This window comes from Scyliorhinus canicula, chromosome 6, assembly GCF_902713615.1.
Source record: "Scyliorhinus canicula chromosome 6, sScyCan1.1, whole genome shotgun sequence".
NCBI classification, from domain to species: Eukaryota; Metazoa; Chordata; class Chondrichthyes; order Carcharhiniformes; family Scyliorhinidae; genus Scyliorhinus; species Scyliorhinus canicula.
In genome coordinates this window covers 149,450,348-149,470,812 of record NC_052151.1, presented here as the reverse complement: position 1 = coordinate 149,470,812, position 20,465 = coordinate 149,450,348, and positions in this window count along the sequence as shown.

Here is a 20,465-nt window from a genome sequence, read left to right as displayed (position 1 = left end):
CCCTCAGTGCCGGCCCCTCCCTCCCACCCTCCCCTCAGTGCCAGCCCCTCCCTCCCACCCTCCCTCAGTGCCGGCCCCTCCCTCTCACCCTCCCCTCAGTGCCGGCCCCTCCCTCCCACACTCCCCTCAGTGCCTGCCCCTCTCTCCCACCCTCCCTCAGTGCCGGCCCCTCCCTCCCACCCTCCCCTCAGTGCCGGCCCCTCCCTCCCACCCTCCCCTCAGTGCCGGCCCCTCCCTCCCACCCTCCCCTCAATGCCGGCCCCTCCCTCCCACCCTCCCCTCAGTGCCGGCCCCTCCCTCCCACACTCCCCTCAGTGCCTGCCCCTCTCTCCCACCCTCCCTCAGTGCCGGCCCCTCCCTCCCACCCTCCCCTCAGTGCCGGCCCCTCCCTCCCACCCTCCCCTCAGTGCCGGCCCCTCCCTCCCACCCTTCCCTCAGGGCCGGCCCCTCCCTCCCACCCTCCCCTCAGTGCTGGCCCCTCCCTCCCTCCCCTCAGTGCCAGCCCCTCCCTACCTCCCCTCAGTGCCGGCCCCTCCCTCCCTCCCCTCAATGCCGGCCCCTCCCTCCCTCCCCTCAGTGCCGGCACCTCCCTCCCACACTCCCCTCAGTGCCGGCCCCTCCCACCCTCCCCTCAGTACCTGCCCCTCCCTCCCTACCTCCCCTGAGTGCCGGCCCCTCCCTCCCACCCTCCCCTCAGTGCCAGCCCCTCCCTCCCTCCCTCCCCTCAGTGCCGGCCCCTCCCACCCTCCCCTCAGTACCGGCCCCTCCCTCCCTACCTCCCCTGAGTGCCGGCCCCTCCCTCCCTCCCCTCAGTGCTGGCCCCTCCCTCCCACACTCCCCTCAGTGTTGGCCCCTCCCCCCAACCCTCCCCTCAGTGCCGGCCCCTCTCACCCTCCCCTCAGTGCCGGCCCCTCCCACCCTCCTCTCAGTGCCGGCACCTCCCTCCCTCCCCTCAGTGCCGGCCCCTCCCACCCTCCCCTCAGTACCGGCCCCATCCTCCCTACCTCCCCTCAGTGCCGGCCCCTCCCTCCCTCCCCTCAGTGCCAGCCCCTACCTCCCTCCCCTCAGTGCCGGCCCCTCCCACCCTCCCCTCAGTGCCGGCCCCTCCCACCCTCCCCTCAGTGCCGGCCCCTCCCTCCCACCCCCCCTCAGTGCCGGCCCCTCCCTCCCTACCTCCCCTCAGTGCTGGCCCCTCCCACCCACCCCTCAGTGCCGGCCCCTCCCACCCTCCCTCCCCTCAGTGCCGGCCCCTCCCTCCCTCCCCTCAGTGCAGGCTCCTCCCTCCCTCCCTCCCCTCAGTGCCGGCCCCTCCCTCCCTCCCTCCCCTCAGTGCCGGCGCCTCCTGCCCTCCCCTCAGTGCCGGCCCCTCCCACCCTCCCCTCAGTGCCGGCCCCTCCCTCCCACCCGCCCCTCAGTGCCGGCCCCTCCCTCCCACCCTCCCCTCAGTGCCAGCCCCTCCCACCCTCCCCTCAGTTCCGGCCCCTCCCTCCCACCCTCCCCTCAGTGCCGGCCCCTCCCTCCCTACCTCCCCTCAGTGCCGGCCCCTCCCTCCCTCCCTCCCCTCAGTGCCGGCCCCTCCCTCCCTCCCTCCCTCCCCTCAGTGCCGGCCCCTCCTGCCCTCCCCTCAGTGCCGGCCCCTCCCTCCCTCCCTCCCCTCAGTGCCGGCCCCTCCCACCCTCCCTCCCCTCAGTGTCGGCCCCTCTCTCCCTCCCACCCCCCCCTCAGTGCTGGCCCCTCCCACCCTCACCTCAGTGCCGGCCTCTCCCTCCCACCCTCCCCTCAGTGCCGGCCCCTCCCTCCCTCCCACCCTCAGTGCCGGCCCCTCCCACCATCCCCTTAGTGCCGCCCCCTCCTATCCGCCCCTCAGTGGCGGCCCCTCCCACCCTCCCACCCTCCCCTCAGTGCCGGCCCCTCCCTCCCACCATCCCCTCAGTGCCGGCCCCTCCCACCCTCCCCTCAGTGCCGGCCCCTCCCTCCCTCCCCTCAGTGCCGGCCCCTCCCTCCCTCCCCTCAGTGCCGGCCCTCCCTCCCTCCCTCCCCTCAGTGCCGGCCCCTCCCTCCCTCCCCTCAGTGCCGGCCCCTCCTGCCCTCCCCTCAGTGCCGGCCCCTCCCTCCCACCCTACCCTTAGTGCCGGCGCCTCCCTCCCTCCCTCCCTCCCCTGTGCCCCACCCTCCCACCCTCAGTGCCGGCCCCTCCCTCCCACCCCCCCTCAGTGCCGGCCCCTCCCTCCCACCCTCCCCTCAGTGCCGACCCCTCCCTCTCACCCTCCCCTCAGTGCTGGCCCCTCCCAACCTCCCCTCAGTGCTGGCCCCTCCCTCCCACCCCCCCCTCAGTGCCCCACCCACCCCTCAGTGCCGGCCCCTCCCAACCTCCCCTCAGTGCCGGCCCCTCCCTCCCATCCCCCCCTCAGTGCCCCACCCTCCCCTCAGTGCTGGCCCCTCCCTCCCTACCTCCCCTCAGTGCCGGCCCCTCCCACCCTCCCCTCAGTGCCGGCCCCTCCCACCCTCTCCTCAGTGCCGGCCCCTCCCACCCTCTCCTCAGTGCCAATGTCTCCTGCCTTCCCCAGTGCCCCCCCTCACCTCCCCACAGTGCCGACCCCTCCCGCTTTCCCCGCAGTGCTGGCCCCTCCCTCCCGCCATTCCCTCAGTGCCCCCCTTCCCGCCTCCTCTTAGTGCCACTCCTCCTACCCTCCCCCTGGTACCAGCCCCGCTGACCTCCCCTAGGTGCTGCACCTGCCACCTCTCCACCCTCACCTCAGTGCCACCCAAACCAGAGCCTCCACCCTCCCCTCGGTGTCAGCCCTCCCCTACCTTTGGTTCCCAACCCCCCCATCCTCTCCTTAGTGCTCGCTCTCCACATGCTGAACTCTCCTCAGTGCTGTCCCACTGACCTCTGCACTACCCTCAGTGCTGTCCCACTGACCTCTGCACCACCCTCAGTGCTGTCCCACTGACCTCTGCACTCTCCTCAGTGCTGTCCCACTGACCTCTGCACTCTCCTCAGTGCTGTCCCACTGACCTCTGCACTCTCCTCAGTGCTGTCCCACTGACCTCTGCACTCTCCTCAGTGCTGTCCCACTGACCTCTGCACTCTCCTCAGTGCTGTCCCACTGACCTCTGCACTCTCCTCAGTGCTGTCCCACTGACCTCTGCACTACCCTCAGTGCTGTCCCACTGACCTCTGCACTACCCTCAGTGCTGTCCCACTGACCTCTGCACTACCCTCAGTGCTGTCCCACTGACCTCTGCACTCTCCTCAGTGCTGTCCCACTGACCTCTGCACTACCCTCAGTGCTGTCCCACTGACCTCTGCACCACCCTCAGTGCTGTCCCACTGACCTCTGCACCACCCTCAGTGCTGTCCCACTGACCTCTGCACTCTCCTCAGTGCTGTCCCACTGACCTCTGCACTCTCCTCAGTGCTGTCACACTGACCTCTGCACCACCCTCAGTGCTGTCCCACTGACCTCTGCACTCTCCTCAGTGCTGTCCCACTGACCTCTGCACTACCCTCAGTGCTGTCCCACTGACCTCTGCACCACCCTCAGTGCTGTCGTCGCTATCTCCGTGCTCTCTTCAATTTGTTAGGTGACAAAGTTTTAATTCTGTATTTTTGCAACAATGTCAAAAACATAATGACCTTGTACTCTGAATACATGGCTTTAGTACATGAATAACATCTCTCCTCTCATGCAAAATGTAGCTGTGACAAACTATCAAAATTATTTGAATCGTATTATTTCTCTTGATATTTTAGCGTTCCATCAAAAATACCACTTTTGTGTTCCGCGATCTTGTCTTGCAATGATTCTACAGAACTGCTTGTGACTTAGCCAGAACGATGATTTATTAACGTACATGTGGTCAGGTAACAATCAGAATCTTATACAGACCAAGTTATCATAGCGTTACATTAGATTCTCCTGGAACTATGTGTGTGACTGTCCTCGTGTGTACGCCTTACACCCTTCTGCTTGTAGCCCGTCATAATATACTCCTCAGTCACTGCGACAGTCACTGCGACATCGAGGTGAATGAAAGTTTCGAGCGCTATGTCTTCCAACAGCGTTTGCAGGGTAAGGATGAACCTTTCCAGTCCTTTCTCACCCACCTCCGCATCCTTACGCAGTCCTGTAACTACGGGTCCACCTCCGACTCCATGATACGCGACCAGATTATTTTTGGTGTTCAGTTGTACCCCCTACGCCAGCAGCTCCTCAAGGTAAAGCAGCTCACCCTACCGATTGCCATCGAGACCTGCGTGCTACATGAACACTCCACTAGTCGGTATTCCCGCATCCAAGCGGCTGAAATTGAGCGGCAAGGTCCCCACGAGGCAGAACGGGTCCAATCAATCAAGCAACTCCAGGGCCTCAGCCTGAATGAGGGCGGCCATTTTGCGTGCTTTTCGCAGACTCCCGCGCTTGTGGGCACCGAACGAGGGGACGGCGACGTCGACGAACGTACTGCGCAGGCGCGCACTTGTACGACCGCACCGCGGATGCACAGTGGCGCAGCGAGCTTACTGACGCTACAACGTGTGGCAACTGTGGCTCCGCCCATTTAAAGCGGCAATGTCCTGCCAAATCCCGACGATGCCTACAATGTGGCAAACATGGCCACTATGCTGCTTTATGCAAATCCAGCTCGATGAATCCAGCAGGAAACTCTGCACGTTTAATACCCGCTTTGGAAGATATTGCTACAACAGGATGCCGTTCGGGATCATCTCTACATCAGAAGTGTTCCATAGGATTATTGAAAGGGTTCGCGTCTATGTCGATGACATAATCATCTGGTCCACCACCCCGCAGGAGCATGTTAATCGCCTCCAGCGCGTATTCAGACGGATATATGAGCATGGCCTCCGCCTCAACAGGGCCAAATGCTCTTTTGGTCAACCAGAATTCGTCGGCCACCTCAGAGACTAAATTTATGAACTTTTAGAAGTTATGGACTCTCTGAATTGTTTTGTTGCTTTGTTTGATCGTTTTCCTGGTTTGTATATAATGTTGATCTCGTTACTTTTGTTGCATACTGCTTCTCTGCACCAGGCACCTTCCCATGTAAATAGCTTCGTTTTCATGTATATAGTCCTGTAAATATGTCCTCACACCCCACACGTAGTTAGGAACATTAGCACCACACATTATTTATTGCCACAAACATAAAATTTTTTTATAAAAGGGGGATGTCATAATATACACACCAGTATATCATGGTGCAGACAAACACACTGATGGACATACACTAGGACCAATCAACACGCACAACACCGCAGCCAATCACCAGTTAGAGAACACTCACTATAAAGACAGAGGGCATCAGTTTTCCCGCTCATTCGGGATGCAGCCTCTCAGAAGGACAGAGCTCACAGCTTACAGCACAGATCTTCACCATGTGCTGAGTGCATAGACTGGTTAGGATAGGCATAGGTCTTTAATTTAATCTAACATCATGTCAACCCACAGTAAGGGTATGTTTAACAGTTTCTAGCTTAATAAAATAGTGTTGTACTATTTTAAGTGTTGGTAGCCTGTTTGTGTTCCACGGATCCAGAGCACCCAACACATCAGCCAGATGTCACCTGCCGGATGTCTGACCCACCTGCTGGTGGGAGGTCACAGTGCTGAGTATGTGGCCACCTGCTGGTGGGAGGTCACACTACATATACAGGCATATCACCACAACCACCTTCATGAAAAAACTCCTACACAAACGGTTTGTTTTCTTGCAACATATGCCATGATTGGACACATCATCACAGTTAATTCTCCTCTTTCTCGCAGAGACCAAACGTGCTGAGCACCTTCGGCCTGTGCGCATTCAGGACCCTGACCTTCCTGTTGCTTGCCATTGTAACACAAGACCCTGCTCCCATGCCCACATGTCTGTCCTTGGCCTGCTGCAATGTTCCAGTGAAGCTCAACACAAACTGGAGGAACAACATCTCATCTTCCGGTTAGACTCGCTACAGCCTTCCGGCCTCAACATTGAATTCAACAACTTCAGATGATTAGCTCTACTCCACCTCGACCCCTTTGTTTTCATCCCATTTCATTTTAACTGTCTTTTACCTTTTATTTCTTTCTTCTATTTCTTTATATACATATATTTCCCCCCCCCCCCCACATCTTATCCCCCTTTCCTTACCTTTTCTCCCTTTCCTCCTTACCCCCTTTTTCTCATTTTACTTCTCTCCCGTCCATGTCCCCCCGCTCCCTTTTCCTATCACAGTTTATCCTCTGATTTTTATTTCTCTGTTGTTTGGCCTTTTACACCTTTTGTTCTCTCTGGGGACTGCCATTAGCACTCTTTCCCTGTGGTTCCTGTGGCTATGACTCATTTTTCATTCCCTCACCCTACAGTATAAATATCTCCCACTTTTTATGCCGTTTAGCTTTGACAAACGGTCAATGGACTCGAAACATGAGCTTTTCTCTCTCCCTACAGATGTTGCCAGATCTGCTGAGATTTTCCAGCATTTTCTCTTTTGGGAGCATATCATTAATCCTTACTTGCATTCATTTCAATCTCATTAGTGAGATTGAAGTAGAATGCAGCGGCCTCCCAGGAATTAGCCAAGTCCCCAGCGAGAAATCATGCAGGTGACGTTTAGTACTCCTTTCCAAAAATGTGAAACTCGCTGCCAATGGCTGCCAAGGCCAAAGTGAGGAGGTGAGTAGCCATTTCTATTTTCTGGCATGCAGTTCAAGGGCACCGGAGCTGCTGCCCCAGTGTCAGGCGTAGGTGGAGAACGCATCAGGGAGATTGGGCTTGGTCAGGGGCATGATGTTCTAGCTCTGGGGTCGCCCCCTGGGCAGGGAAGGTGAAGGGCCAGCGCCATGTTTCGGAGAATGATTTGTGCAATGCATGTCAAGCAAACTTTAAAGTCTGAACAGTGTGGGTGAACTCTCGGAGCATTAGCACTATAGGGGCACAGTAAGAAGTCTGACAACACCAGGTTAAAGTCCAATGGGTTTGTTTCGATTCACTAGGTTTCGGAGCGCAGCTCCTTCCTCAGGTGAATGAAGAGGTGGGTTTCCCCCACCTCGGTGAATCGAAACAAACCTGTTGGACTTTAACCTGGTGTTGTCAGACTGCTTACTGTGCTCACCCCTCACGTCGGCATCTCCACATCATTACTATAAAGGCAGTTTCCAATAATAAAACACTAAAGAGCAGGCCCTTCAGCACTGCGGATCCTCTTGTGACCAAAGGCTAAGTGTATGATTTGGGGAGGCCTCACTAATGTTCCCGGCACAGATCTAGGGTCCAGGGGCTCCTGATGTGGCCAGGGGTGAGTGTGCAGAGCAAGGTTTGCTTGCTGGATGGCACAGAGAAGGTGGGACACACAAGGGTGGGGGAGGCTTGATAAATTTGAGGGTCTTGGGATGGAAGCCGAACTGATTGCCTCCTCCTCCAATTATTTACAGGTACCAAAATGGTTGTTGGAGTTGAATCCGCAGTGGCTGCTCTCATGTTATTGGTGGCAGCTGAAGTGGCCAAATGCCGAAGAAGATGGCAGCAGTGACAGCCCCATGTGTAAGGGGCCTCCGCAAACCCTGAAGACCCGGCTGCCCATCAGGCTGAGGAGGGACCCAGAAGAGGAGGCCAACGATAATCCAAGGTGTACAGGAGTCATCGGTTATTCAATGAGCTGATGGACAGCATGTGTCGCAGAGGACTCCATCTCAGAAGAGAGACAGCGCAGCACCTGTGCCATAGGGGCTGGTTTAGCACACTGGGCTAAATCGCTGGCTTTTAAAGCAGACCAAGCAGGCCAGCAGCACGGTTCAATTCCCGTACCAGCCTCCCCGAACAGGCGCCGGAATGTGGCGACTAGGGGCTTTTCACAGTAACTTAATTGAAGCCTACTCGTGACAATAAGCAATTTTCATTCATTTTTCACTTCCATGCCCTCTGGGACATGACACCCCGTGGAGGAGGGCACCCACTCCCGTTGGCTGCTAACGTCACCGCTGTCAAATACGAGTGAGGCATGGGGGGGTCGAGTAAGGTCAGAGAAACCAGTGGAAAGGGTGCTGGGGAACGAGGCCCTGTTTGTGTAAGCCATGTTGTCTGGGGTTTACTGGGGGCTGTGTGTCAGTTATATTGCTTTGTTCTTGATGAAACCTGTTGTTTAAAATTGTTAAAATTATAAATGCCTTAATAAAATATTTTCTGAAAAAAAAGGTCACCGCTGCCCTCAACGTTTATGCCACCGGTTCATTCCAGGGCTCGAGTGGGGTCCTGTGCGGTATTTCACAATTTCCACAGGTGCATCCAGGAGGTCATGAATGCGCTGCATGCCTGAGCACCAGACTTTTTCACCGTCAACCTGGTCCTGGCCCAGCAAGATTTTTGGGCTGCAGGATTCTCCACCATCACCAGGATGCCCCAGGTCCAGGAGGCCCCAAGTCCAGGAGGCAATCGATGGCACACATGTTGCCTTGCGCACACCAGGGCATCATGGAGTGCCCTTTAATAACAGGAAGTGGTTCCACTCCCTGAATGTTCAGATTGTGTGTGACGTCTCTGTATCATGCATGTGTGTGTATGCTACCCAGAGAGCCTGCATGACAGCGACATCCTGGGGCACTCGGAGATCCCCGGTGTCTTCAAGGACAACCCCAGGATGACGGGTTGGCTCTTAGGGGACAAGGAATACCTGCTGAGGTCATGGCTGATGATGCCGGTGTGGAGGCCTGAGGCCTATGTTGCCACCCGTGCTGTCTTTGAGCGTTGCATTCAATGGCTTAAAATATGGTTCCAATGCCTGGACCACTTACGTGGTGGACTGCAGTACACCCTCAGAGGATCTCCCACTTTGTAGTGGTTTGCTGTGCCCTCCACTAACTGGCGCAGCAGCGGGGCAACACGCAGGAGGAGGATACATGCAGCCTCTTCTGAGGAGGAAGTGAATCAAGAGGGGCTGGAGGTCGAGCCAGAGGATGGAGGAATGGCGGCAGCAAGGGTTCGAGATTCACAGAGGCTAGGGAAGCCCTCATCGGCTCCACATTCTCATAGGATGAGGCTAGGTCCATCAGCTCAACCCCCCCATCTCTCCTTCCCCCGCCCCGATTTCCCTTCCTCCCCATTTCAATCCTTCCCCCATCACTTACCTCCTGCCATCCCATTCCAGTGCCCCTGTGATGATATGCATGAGCAATCTTGTATATAATATGCACGACCTCCGACCAGCAGCCGGCAGTGTAAACCTATCATGTAACTCTGTGCCTCGGGGAGTTGGGAGTAAGTCCTGTTGGTGGATAGATGTATTTTTCAGTAGCTCAAGAATCATTAGTTAGTGTTAATAGTTTGTAATATATTTATTTCAGTTATCTTTACCACGCATTTGTTTTATAATAAATTATTTTAACCAGTCAAGATGTTCTGTAGTGCATCACTCCTATCGGCAAGTGGACAAGAACATGACACCCCTCAATCACACTGCCCCTCCATCACAGGGCCCTCCCTACATCACACTGCCCCCTCCCGAAGCACCCTGTTCCCCCTCCCAAAACCTGTGTGACATCACCGCTGGGTGATGGGCCTGTGCCGGCACTGTCAGTGGGTCACCGTAAAGGCAGGAGAGTGCTGATAACTCGCTGTGAGGAAAGCTCTGGTGCTCCTCACTTCCTGTTAAAGTCTGACTCCTATCTTTCTGCTGACAGCGCTTCCTCCAACCCAACGGTGCCTGTAGGCCCAGGCAGACTCCATGGGAAAGAAGGGCAGGGGGAGTGAGCTCCAGAGGTGTCAGGGCCACCTGGCTCTGCCAGTCCTGGCATCTCCCCACTGTCATGGTGTTGACGCCCTCAGCGGTATTTGTCAGTGACTGGGCCATGCCGCGGCAATGTCCACCTACAACTGGGACATGACCCTCATCGACCTGGACATGATGCTAAGGCCTTCAGCCATGGTGGTCACAGACTGAGCCATATCTTGAGCACCACCACGCAAGTCATGGACATCGTGCTCCAGGTTTCACACTGCGGTTGCCACCCTAGCAGTGTCGGCCTTGGTGCGATACATTGCTGGCACCATCTCCTGCGCCTGGCCTTTGGGACTCCTCCAATCGGCGATGCAGTCACTGGAATGTCAGCAATATCCCCTCCTGAATATCACAGCTGTGTCCTATCATGTGCATCAGCTCTGGGAGAACCTTGGCCAGAGGCTTGGCATCCGACTGGATCCCAGTTGAGTCCTGGGATCCAGCAGACCTCAGACTGCTGACTCTTTAGGATGTTCCTGCCTCCACCTGCTGTGCATGATTATGTCCCCTAATATCGCCCACTGAGGAGTGAGTCTCCGTGCTGGTGGGGGTGATAGCTGAGAGTGCTCACCGGTGGCCTCCTTGAAGCTCTCCTCTGGATGGATGGTACACCCTCATCAGATGGATGGACATGTGGTCAATGAGGAGGAAGGATCCTTTTGTCTGACATGAACTCACTTGAGACAGGTCATTTGGGTGAAGCGTCAATGGATCCTCACCTCTGTGGCGCAGGCCAATCCTCGTTGTTGATGACTGGCACCCTGTCACCCCCCCCCCCCCCCCCCCCCATCCCCACCACCACCACCACCACCACCAATCAGGGGGATCTATAGCAGGTGGCATGTTGGGACACTGCACCTGGATTGAAGGGGTGTGCTGGCAGCCCGCACTGACAGCCACTGCCTCCCATCAACTGTGCTGACCCGGCTGCTGGTCCTCCCTGGGGGAGGGGGAATGAGCCTAGGTCATTGCAGAGACTCTACGAGAGGTGAATGACTATCGATGGGAGAGCTGCAACAAGCAATCAAACAGATGAAAAACAACAGAACCTGTGGCCAAAATGTGATTTGCAACAGAGATCTTCAAAGCTGGTGGATGCCATCTCATATCAAGGTTCCATGCAGTCATCCTACAAATTTGGGAAGAAAAATAACTCCTGCCCCTCCCCACCACCAGAATGCATCAATTGTAATTATCTCCAAGAGGGGAGATAAATCTACAAATCTATAAAATAATACTATAGAGCTATTTCCTTATTATCCATGGCAGGGAAAATCCTGATGTGCATTCTCTTGAATTAACTTATTCTTACACCCAGAGATCCTTCTAGATGAATCTTTCAAGAATATCGTCAAGAACAGTACCAGGAGCTCTTTATTGTGTTCATTGACCTGGCCAAACCATTTGACTCAGTAAATCGTAAGGCTATATGGATTGTGCTTGAAGATGTAGATGTCCAAGAAACATCATCACAATCCTGCAACTGCTTCATGATGATAAGACTGTCTCAATCGGAAGGTCTTGAAACAGTCGCTTACAAAATCCAGACCAATGTCAAGCAAATCTATGTGATATGGGCAGCATGGTAGCATAGTGGTTAGCACTGTGGCTTCACAGTGCCAGGGTCCCAGGTTTGATTCCCTGCTGAGTCACTGTCTGTGCGGAATCTGCACGTTCTTCCCGTGCCTGCGTGGGTTTTCTCCGGGTGCTCCGGTTTCCTCCCACTGTCCAAAGACGTGCAGGTTAGGTGGATTGGTCACACTAAATTGCCCTCAGTGTCCAAAAAGGTTAGGGGGAGTTATTGGGTTAGAGGGATAGGCTGGAAGTGAGGGCTTAAGTGGATCGGTGTAGACTCGATGATGCCGAATAGCCTCCTTCTATGTTACATTCTATGTTCTATGATAACCCCCATACTATTTACAATTCACCCGACAGTGGCTACTCACCTCAAAAATCAACTGCCCTCTGGTGTAAGTATTAAATAACACCGATGAACAACTCTAACCTGGTGCCTCCATGCCAAAACTAAACTGACCACTATAGACACACAAGTTCTACAGTTTGTGGATGCCTGCAGAGCAATTGCCCATTCCCGAAAAATGTTATTTGACATTCAATACAGGCAACAAAAGAACTATAAGGAAAATTTCACAACATCAAGTACTAGGAACCAAATAGTTTCAAGAGGAACCAACATTTTCTGCATCCTCATGTTATCTGGAGAAGCCTTCATTCATTGTAAACCTACTGCTACAATGTGTGATACTGCACATTCTCAAGGACTGCAAAGCCTGTTCTCAAGCACTCTCAAGTGTTCCAGAACAAGCTTCCGGTAGCGGCATGTGGGAGAAGGTCGCACACTAGGTAGCTCCTGCCAGGGTACTTGTTTTTTTGGTCCATTTTGTCCGGATCCCAGGGAACTTCGGTGAACAAACTCGGTCCAGCTGAAGGTTTAGTGAGCCCGTCGACGAAAAAAATGTTGAAAATCTCAGATAAAGGCTGTGGAAAGTTGAGTGCAAACCTTTTGACAGATATTGGAAGTTCTCGTGGCTCACAACAGGGAAGGTGGCGGATTCAACTCTAGCGGGTGCATCTGCTCCTATCATGGTGGATATGCTGACGGGTGTACTGGCCTCAAGAGTCTGAGCAGCAGTTTGGGAAGCATTTTGAGAAACAAGGGTAAGTGATGAAGGAAAGCCTTAAAATTTAATTAAGGAGGCAATTGGTCTGATTAGGGAGAAGATGGAGAAAACCTCAGAGACTGTGGAGGGAGGACGGAAAGGTGTTGAAGGGAGTGAAGGAAGCTCTGTCAAGGCATAGTGATCAAATTGCCTCATGGGAGGGTGAGATCTCGTTGGTGATGGAGAGAAACAGGTTCCTGAAGTGGATGACCTGGGGAACAGGTCAGAGACAAAACCTCAGGATCGTGGGGTTGTCGGAGGGGATAGAGGGCCCGAATCCCACAGAACTTTTCTCAGATGTTTGGGAAGGTGGTAGGGGGAGGTTTGAGCTGGTGGGGGGCGGCGGGAGGTGCGATGGACAGATGTCCCCTCCAGAGCTGAATAGAGCCCACTGAACTCTCCGGCAAAGAAGCATTGGGAAAACGAGCAACTACTGGCAGTGGTTGTAAGATTCCACAGCTTCTGAGAGGAGAGGGTCCTGAAATGGGCCAAAGAGAATTGAGACTCGAGATGGGAAGGGAGCACCATGCATATATCAAGACATTGGAGCAGGACATCCGATGGCGGACATGGAGTGAGTGGTCGCACATTTGGTGGCTCCCGCTCGAAGTGGAATTTTCTGGTCTTTCCCCACCCGATTTGATCATTTTCTCAACAGAGATTATGAGGTGAGCGAGGCAATTTAGCATAGCCAACCCACCTAACCCGCACATCTTTGGACTGTGGGAGGAAACCGGAGCACCCGGAGGAAACCCACGCAGAGGGAGAATGTGCAGACTCTGCACAGACAGTGACCCAAGCCGGGAATCAATCCTGGGACCCTGGAGCTGTGAAGCAACTATGCTAACCACTATGCTACCGCGCTGCCCACGGTATCAATCAAGAACCTATCTATCGCTGTCTTAAAGACACTTAGTGACTTGGCCTCCAGAACCTTCTGCGGCAAAGAGATGGCTGAAGAAATTCCTCCTCATTTTCATTTTAAAGGATTGCCCCTTCAGTCCGAGGCTGTGGCCTCGGGTCCTAGTCTCTTCTACTAGTGGAAGCATCTTCTCCACGTCTACTCTATACAGGGCTCATGGTGTTCTGCAAGTTTCACTGAGATCCCCCTCATGTTTGGGAGCAGAGCTGGCCAAGCAGAGGGCCGGTAACGTTTGGATCAGGGCTGCCCTCTATAAGGGGGTGAAGTTTGGAGTTTTGTACCCCACTCGTCTGTGGGTCATGCACCGGAACCAAGAGTTCCATTTTGATTCACTGGATTAGGTGAAGGACTTTATGAGAGACTATGGACTCGGAGGAGTGTGAGGACATTGAACTTGAGCTCAGAGGCTGCAGTGGAGGTTGGATGTGGGATTGTTGGCGGTTGAGGGTGTGTGTGTGAAAGGGAGGGGGGGCCAATTTGAAGCTATGTGGAGCTAAATAATACAGGAGAGGTCGTGGCCTCCACGCTGCGGGAGACACAAGGGATGAATTTATCGGACGCACCAGGAGAGGTTGGGACGAGAGGAGAGAGCGAGGCTAGTGGATGAGATTTGGGGGGTGGACCGGAGGTACTCATTTGCGCCAGAGAGGCTCCAGATGGAATTTGGGTTGGTGTCCATGGGAAAGGAGATGGGGTAGCTGCAGAGAGCTAGAGGGGCAGAGTATGAGTATTGGTGAAAAAGCGAGCAGGATGTTGGTGCACCAACTGAGGAAGCAAGCAGCGACGAGCCTCCGCCTGGGGAGGAGGGTTTGAGGCGTTTCTTGGATGGGCTAGAGTTCCCGAGGGTGGGGGAGAAGGTGGCGGGTTTAAGGGCTGAAGGAGGTGGTGGACTGCATAGGCTCGATGCAGGGAGGTAGGGCCCCGGGGATGGGCAAGGCACGGGCAGACGGTTAAAATGACGGTGCTGCCTATGTTCTTGATCATGTTCCAGAACCTTCCCATCTTTAATCCCAAGTCCTGTTTTAGGAAGGTGAATGGGATAATTTGGAGGTTCGTGTGGGCAGGGAAAACCCCACAGATGAGGAGGGTGGTTTTGGAAAGGGGACGGAGGTTGCCGAATTATTATTGGACCGCGAATATCGCAATGGTCAGGAGATGGGCAATGGAACAGGAGTCAGTTTGGGGGCAGATGGCGGCGGCGTTGTGTGGGGGGACTAATTTGAGGGCACTGTTGTTGCCACCCCTTCTGTTCTCACCGGCCCAGTATTCCGTGACCCCAGTGGTGGTCTCACCGCTGTGAGCAGGCAACATTTCAGGTTGGAAGGTATGTCTCTGTGGGCGACTATAGGCGATAATCATAGGTATATGCTGGTGGGGCTGGATGCAAGGATCCAGGGGTGGTGGCAGGGGGAAGATAGACTACTTCGGGTACTTGCTTGTAGGCGATAGGTTTTCTCAAGCTCTTCCAGGTCAGCAAACTTATCAGTTGCCTAAAGGGAATAGGTTCAGGTACAGGCAGGTGAGGGACTTTTTGAGGAAAGAGATGCTGTCCTTCCCAGGGCTGCCACCTAGTGTTACAAGATAAGCTGTTGTCCGAAGATGACATTGTGGAGGGGAGAGTGTGACAGCTATTTATGGACAGCTGATGGAGCTCCGGAGGAGATCAGGTGCAACTGGGAGGAGTTAGAAGGGGGGGGGGGGGGGGTGGAAGAGAGGTGAGGGGTGGGCTGCGGAAGGAAGCCCTGCAGAGGGTGAAAGCATCCTTGTTGTGTGAGGTTAAGTCTCACCCAATTTAAGGTGGTGCATATGGCCACATGATGTTTGCGAGGATGAGCTGGTTCTTTGCAGGGGTGTAAGATAGTGTAGGCAGTGTGCAGGGGGCCTGCGAATCATGTCCACATGGTCTGGGCATGCCCAAAGCGGAGGTGCAGGTGTTCGCAGATGTCACATCCAACAGTCTGGGCATAAGGACACTGGGGCTGGTCTAGCACAGAGCTAAATTGCTGGCTTTGAAATCAGACCAAGGCAGGCCAGCAGCAGGGTTCAATTCCCATACCAGCCTCCCCGAATGTGGCGACTAGGGGCTTTTCACAGTAACTTAATTTGAAGCCTACTTGTGACAAGCGATTTTAATTTCATTTCATTCATTTTCAAGGGTAGCCCAGAGGTAGCGATATAATAATAATCTTTATTAGTGTCACATGCAGGCTTAAATTAACACTGCAAAATGAAGTTACTGTGAAAATCCCCTCGTCGCCACATTCCGGCACCTATTCGGGTACACGGAGGGAGAATTCCGAATGTCCAATTCACCTAACATTTGGAGTGTCAGAGGGTCTGGGAATCCAGGTGGGGAGAGAGCCCAACGTTTTGGACTTTGCCTCCCTGATAGCCCGGAGACAGATTTTGTTGAGTTGTTAGGACTTGGAGATACCAAATGTGGGGGTGAACGACATGGCAGAATTCCTGCACTTGGAAAAGGTTATGTTTGGCTTACGGGGAGCAGAGGGGTTCACCCAGAGGTGGAAGCAGTTTATCAACTTGTTTAAAGTAAATTATGATGTCAGCGTGGGATTAGGGTTTTGTGTCTTTTTGTTTGAGGGTGGGGGAAAAGGGGGCTTGTGGGGAGATAAGGTGGGAAAAACTCAGGGGCAGGGCAAGTTGCAGGCTTGTTATTCGTTGCCGCAGTTGGTTTGTGTTATTGTATCTATTGTTTGTTTTTCTGATATTTCTACGTTTTTTGCAAAATGCCTTTAATAAAAATATATTTTGATAAAGACAATGGAGCAGAGCTGATGAATAGGCGGGTGACCTTTAACAAGGTGCAGGCAACGCTACACCTGAGTGGAGTGAGGTTCAGAGTGGTGTACCCAGCCAGGCTGCAGGTTACCTATGGGCTGCAGGACCTCTATTTTGATACGTCGGAGGAGGCCAAGGCCTTTGTTAAAGAATACGTGATGTGGAGATGCTGGCATTCAACTGGGGTAAGCATAGTAAGAAGTCATCCAATACCAGGTTAAAGTCAAACAGGTTTGTTTCAAATCACTAGCTTTTGGAGCGCAGCTCCTTCCTCACATGAATGAAGAATGCCACAAACACATATTTTGACAAATTCAATGATGCAAGGCGATACTTTGAATGAGAGTCGTTGCAGGTAATTAAGTCTTTACAGGTCCAGATGGTGCGACTGGAGAGAGGGACTATTACAGGTTATAAAGAGACGTGAATTGTCTCAAGCCAGGACAGTTGGTAGGATTTCACTAGTAAGTCACTGAAGGCAGGTGCAGCAATTAGGAAAGCTAACGGTATGTTGGCCTTCATCATAAGAGGGTTTGAGTACAGAAGTAGTGGAGTCTTATTTAAATTGTATAGAACCTTGGATTAGACCATGCCTACAGTTGGGTCCCCTTACCTCAGGGAGGAGGTATTATTGCCATTGAGAAAATGCAGCAAAGGTTCACATGATTTGGGAGGGCAGGACTGTACTGTCCTATGAAGAGTGATCGAGGAAACTGGGCCTGTAGTCTCTAGGTTCAAAGAACGAGAGGGGATCTCATTGGATAGTCAGGGTAGATGCAGGTACGATGTTTCCCCTGGGGAGAGTGGTGGATAGGGAGGGTGTTCCTGTGGAGGTGGTCAGATGCAAGTGGGAAGAAGAGCTGAGGGAGGAGTTGGAGCTAGGGTGTGGAGGGAAGCCCTGCGGAGCGCGAATGCTCCCTTGTCATGTGCAAGGTTAAGCCTCATCCAATTTAAGGCAGTGCACAGAGCCCAAATGGTGGTCTCAAGGATGAGCCAGTTCTGGGGTGGAGGATAGGTGTGGGCGGTGTGTGGGTGGGGCCGACGAACCATGTGCATATGTTTTGGATGTGTCGAAGGTGGAGGGGGTTGTGGAAGTGGTTTTCGGATGTAATGTCTAAAATTCTGGGCATAGGGGTGGGTCCAAGTCAGGAGGTGCCGATATTAGTGTCGGAAGACCTGGGAGTTTGTGGGGAGAGAGGTCAATGTTTTTGCCTTCGCTTCCTTGATAGCCCGGAGATGGATTTTGTCAAGTTGGCAGGACTCAGAACTGCCAAAGGCGAGGGTATGGGTGAGTGACCTGGCAGAATATTTGCACCTGGAAAAAGTTAAGTTCGGCATACGTGTGGAGGAGGGGTTCGCCCCGAGGTGGAAGTCATTTATTGACTTCTTTAAAGTGAATGGAGATATTAGCAGGCTTGGGGGTGGCACAGGGTTTGAGGGTTGGGAGACGGGGCAAGTGGGTTGTTAGTTTGTTATCTGTTGCTGAGGTTTGGCTTTTGTGTACATGAAAAATACTTTCAATAAAAATATTTTGAAAACAAAGATGTTTCCCCAGACTGTGGAGTGTAGAATGTTGGGTCACAACTTCAAAATAAGGAGAAGCCACTTAGGACCAAGGTGAGAAATATTTTTACCCAGAAGGTGTGAATCTTTGGAATTCTCTACCCAGAGGGCTGTGGAAGCTCAGTCAACAAGTATGTTTAAAGTAGAGATTAATAGATTTCTAAATGCCAATGACATAAAGGGATAATGTGTGGGGAAAAAGGAACTGAAGTGAATGATCAGCCATGATCATATTGAATGGAACTGAATGGGCAGAATGGCCTACTCCTGCTCCTATCTGGCCTAAAGTTTCTTTTTGGTATCCCACGTTTCTTCTTACATTTGCTATTTCCCAATCTGCTTGGATCCTTCCAGAATAAAGAACTTTGGAAAATTAATACCAATGCCGTTACTATCTCTGCAGCCACTTTTAAAGACCATAGGATGCAGACCATCTGGTGCCAGGGACAGTCAGCCTTTAGTCTCATTTTCACAGCACCTTTTCCCTGGTGACAATTGTTTCAAGTTCTTACAAATGCTGCTGCATTCAAATAGAGGCTTTAATTCTTGCCTATTTACCATTTTTGAAATCTCTGGCCTTATCTGCTGGTGGTCTTTAAATTGTACTGTCACTTCCTGCCATGGTCGGATCATTATTACCGAAACTGCACCCCGCTCTATTACTTCATTGTTTCCCTATGATTTACCAGATCGCCTCTCATGATCTCTTCCTCCCCCCACCCCCCCCCCCCCCCCCCCCCCACACTGTCACACTGTTTATTTTAAAGCCCTTGTTACCTTCCTTGTTCTACGGCTCACCTGAACACTGGTCACAGCACAGTTCAGGTTAAGACTGTCTCAATGGTACAGTTCCCAAGTATGGACTGCAGCAGGGCGAAATGTTTAGATACATACAGGTTCGAGATTTTGCCAGAAAGGAGATACAGAGCTTCCCAGTGGAGGCAGCCTCCACATTGCTGGAGGAGGTGCTGACGACAGGGAGACTGGAGAAGAGGATAGTGTCAGCGGTTTACAGAGCTATTTTGGAAGAGGACAAGGCACCACTGGAAGGGATCAAAGCAAAGTGGGAGGAAGAGTTGGGGGAGGATATGGAGGGGGGGTTCTGGCGTGAGGTGCTCCGGAGAGTGAATGCCTCCACCTCGTGCACAAGGTTGGGGCTGATACAGCTGAAGGTGGTATACAGAGCATACCTCACGAGGGCGAGGATGAGCTGATTCTTTGAAGGAGTAGAAGATGTGTGTGAGCATTGGGAGGGGGGGGGGGCTAATCACGTTCATAAGTTTTTGTCCTGTCCAAAGCTGGAGGATTACTGGAAGGTGGTTTTTAGGGTAATTCCTAAAGTGGTGCACGTGAAAATGGACCTGGGCCCCTGGGAGGCCATATTTGGGGTGTCGGACCAGCCAGGATTGGAAACGGGTGCGGAGGCAGATGTTGTAGCCTTCGCCTCATTGATCGGCCGACGGCGGATCCTGATGGGTTGGAGAGAAACCTCTCCACCCTGTGCCCTGGCATGGCGGAGGGACCTGTTGGAATTCTTGACTCTTGAGAAGGTTAAGTTTGAACTGAGGGGAAGGATGGAGGGGTTCTACAATTCATGGGCTTTATTCATTATGCACTGTGTCTATCCCCTGACCATACTACTACCACTACATTTCTATTTACTTTCCACCACTTGAATGGCTTCCCATATCTTGGTGCCATGGTCAGTTTGCTCATCCACCCTGACATCCCCATTCTCCCCCACACCGACTGCCAGAACATCAAACAAATTCCAAAGGCTGTGGCTCCTCCACTTATACCTACCTCGCTCAGTCACCTTCCTGCCTCCCGACCATGAACCAAAACAGACAACACTATCCAAAGGGGTGTGACTGCCCTCTGGAACAGTGTCCAGGTAAAGTTCCCCCTGCTTGAAGCATTGCAATGTCTGCAGATTGGCCTCCAGCTAGTTGACTCAGAGCCAAAGCTCCTGGAGCTGCAGACACTCTGTTGATGCACAGAAAAAGAATCACATTCGTATCCATCAGCCCCAACAATTTCAGCCACAACACATCGCCTGCCCTGCTAACTGTGTTGATTTTTCTTAAATTATAATTAACAAACCCGACCTCTAATAAGCTTTACTATCATTAGTAAATCTTAATAAAACCTTGCAATTACCATTAAATTAGAATTTTGAAAGATAAAATGAGAAAAATATTCCAAACAGTTCCCCTGTAATGTCACTCTTGGGTTTTGCAGAACGCAGTTCAAGGGAAGATGGTGGGAGTTTAGTAGTGTCACTGGACTAGTAAATCCAGGGTTCAGTTCAAGAGCAATAAGGAATGACATCCCATGGAAGAATTGGAAAACAATTCTATTCAGTCTGGAGCCACAGACTGACCACACTGTTCCACTGACCTGCACACACATTTCTGATGACAAAAAGCAAGGATAAAAGAGTAGCTTTTTAAGGATGGTCTTAAAAGGAGGAAAGGAAGGCAAATAAGCTTCACGAGGCAATTCCAGAGCTTAGGCAAAGGCTGCTAAATGTCCAACCACCAAAGTTGGAGCTATTAGAATTTGGCTGCTCAAGAGGCCAGAATTAGATGAGCACATTTATTTGAGGTTTTTGGAGCTGTTGCAGATTTAGAGACAGTAGGGGTGGGACCAGGGCAGGTTTTAAAGCAAGGATGATATTTTTAAGAATTTGGGAATTGCTTGACTGGAACAACTGACTGGAGCT